This window comes from Penaeus japonicus, unplaced genomic scaffold (assembly GCF_977035675.1).
Source record: "Penaeus japonicus unplaced genomic scaffold, GWHDUDI00000001_assembly GWHDUDI00000029, whole genome shotgun sequence".
Taxonomy (NCBI): Eukaryota; Metazoa; Arthropoda; class Malacostraca; order Decapoda; family Penaeidae; genus Penaeus; species Penaeus japonicus.
The window spans coordinates 3,534,298-3,536,938 of record NW_028234431.1 but is presented as its reverse complement, the minus strand read 5'-3'; positions in this window follow the sequence as shown (position 1 = coordinate 3,536,938).

Genomic DNA, 2,641 nt, shown 5'->3' with positions numbered 1-2,641 from the left:
CCTAAGTATACACTTCTAGTACCTTGTCGTAATTCATCTGCTGACTTATCGAAAAGAACAATGTCATCTGCAAATCTTAAATTGCTTAAGTGTTCATTCCCTATTTTAATCCTTCTCTCCTTTCAATCTAACTTCTTGAATACTTCCTCCAAGCAAGCTGTAAATAGCTTCCGCGAGATGGTGTCGCCCTGCCTAATACCCTTTTGTATTGGTATTTTATTTGTTTCTGCGTGGATTTTGATGGTCGCTGTACCATCTCTATATATATCCTCTAGTAATCTGTAGTATTTTTCCTCTACTCCTTGTTTACGAATTGCATCTAGCACTGCAGATATGTGTACCGAATCGAATGCTTTTTCATAATCTACGAATGTCATACATAGGGGCTTCTTATATTCGTTTGTTTTCTCTTTTATTTGTGCTACTGTGTGGATATGGTCTGTAGTTGAGAATCCCCTGCGGAACCCTGCCTGTTCCCTGGGTTGTTTTGAATCTAATGTATCGGTGATACGGGCTGTGATGATTTTTGTGAACAGTTTATAGATTACTGAAAGGAGGCTTATAGGTCGGTAATTCTTTAAGTCTTTTGTGTCACCCTTTTTATGTATCAAAATTATCATTGCGTTTTTCCAGGCTTTCGGGATTTTACCGACTCTTAGGCATCTGTTATAAAGACTGGCCAGTTTTACTGCCGCAATCTCTCCTGCATCTTGGATAAGATCTACTCTAATACCGTCTTCTCCAGGTGTTTTTCCTTTTTTTATGCTTTTTAGTGCTCTATTTACTTCCTCTGCTGTTATGTTTGGAACGTCTCTAATTGTTGTTTTTGTCTCCGTATGTGGTTGATCGTTTGAGTGGTATAAGTCGCAATAAAAGTCCTCTATTACTTTCATAATTTCATTTTTATTGTATGTCACCACTCTGTTAGGTATCTTTACTGCATACATTTGGTTTTTCCCTATTTCGAGCCTCCTCTTTGTTGCCTTAAGGCTGGTGCCGGCAAGCAGAGCTTCGTTTATTTTTCGTATGTTGAATTTATGTACATCCTCTTTCTTTTTCTTGTTTACCATCTTAGTCAGCTCTGCTGATTCTATCTTGTCCCTGATTGATGTTATTTTCCTACGCTGTTTCATAAGCTCTTTTGTCTCTACCGAGAGCTTACTGAACTTTTCTTTTTCGTCTTTACCCCCTATTTCAAGTGCAGCTTCCGTTAATATCTCACTGAATTGGTCATTCATTTGGTCTATGTCAAGATCTTCTTCGAGAGCTGAGTATTTGTTTCGGATGTTGATACTGAATTCCATCGCCCTACTCTTAATGTTGATTAGATGAATGAGAGGCTTTTCTTTGAGCTTATTTCGTTTCCTTCTTAGCTGTAACTTTACTCTACTTCTGACCAGTCTATGGTCGCTACCGACATTTACTCTATTGATAACGTTTAAGTCTTGTACAATGTCGCGCCTATTGGTGATTATGAAGTCAATTTCGTTTTTAATGCCGGATGGTGACTTCCATGTCCATTTCCTCCCGGGACTCTTTTCGAAAAATGTATTCATAATTTTAAGGGATCGAGCTTCAGCGAATTCTATCAGCCTTTGTCCTCTCTCATTTCTGGTGCCTATTACATGTTTCCCAATCATGGTGAAATGGGTTTTTGCTCTACCGGTAGCTGCTTGCACATCTTCATAGAAACTCTCTATCTCCTCGTCACTATGACTGCTGGTAGGAGCGTACACTTGAATCATTTTTAGGCTATATCTGTTGTATAATTTCAGTATTACCGAAGCTACTCTTTCGCTCACACTGTAGAATTCCCTAATATTCTTTTCGAGTCGCTTGTGAACTAAGAAACCTACTCCTGATTCTTGTTTGCTATCTAAGGGTTTACCTCGCCAATTTAATGTGTCCATCATTTGGTAATTTCTGCTCTTCGCCTAGTTTCCTAACTTCAGAAAGCCCTACAATATCCCAATTAATAAATGAAAGTTCCTCAAGCAGTGTCAAAAGATCAGATTCTGTTCTCAGGGTCCTTACATTGTATGTGCATAAGTTCATCATCTTTAGGCGGCCTGGGTCTAACTGGATATTCTTAGCGCCCTCTGCTCCGGAGCGATCCTGATCGCCGCCGTGACCAGGGGCTCCTTCGCTTCCAGGGAATGAGGGCCGTTGTCTTGACTGGGAAATCATATTTGAGAGGGGTGTGGCCTGATACCCCACCTGTCGGCCTTGTGTACGGTGGGGGGGGAGTAATTTTAGTCCAGAGGCTACCATTATTCTCCAATAACATGGTTGAGTTAGTCTCGCATGTTATTAGGAGATGTTAGTATCCCCCAATCTATCTCACGACCTTCCGGTCTACTCATGTGAGAATGGGCATTTGTTTATATATACGTGCAGGGCCTATGCAAAAATGCATGTTTGGATGGTTATGCACACTCCCGTGCCCGCACTTATATTCGTTACTATATATAAATTGTACCCGCGAATGTACAGCGTAGGCGCATATATATGTACAAATAAGCATTTATGCACATACTCCAGGTGCATGTATACGCCTGAATGCATGCACACAGCACTCATACACAACAGCCAGTGTCTATGCGTGCACACATATGCACGTAAATTATTATGTGCCCATGCA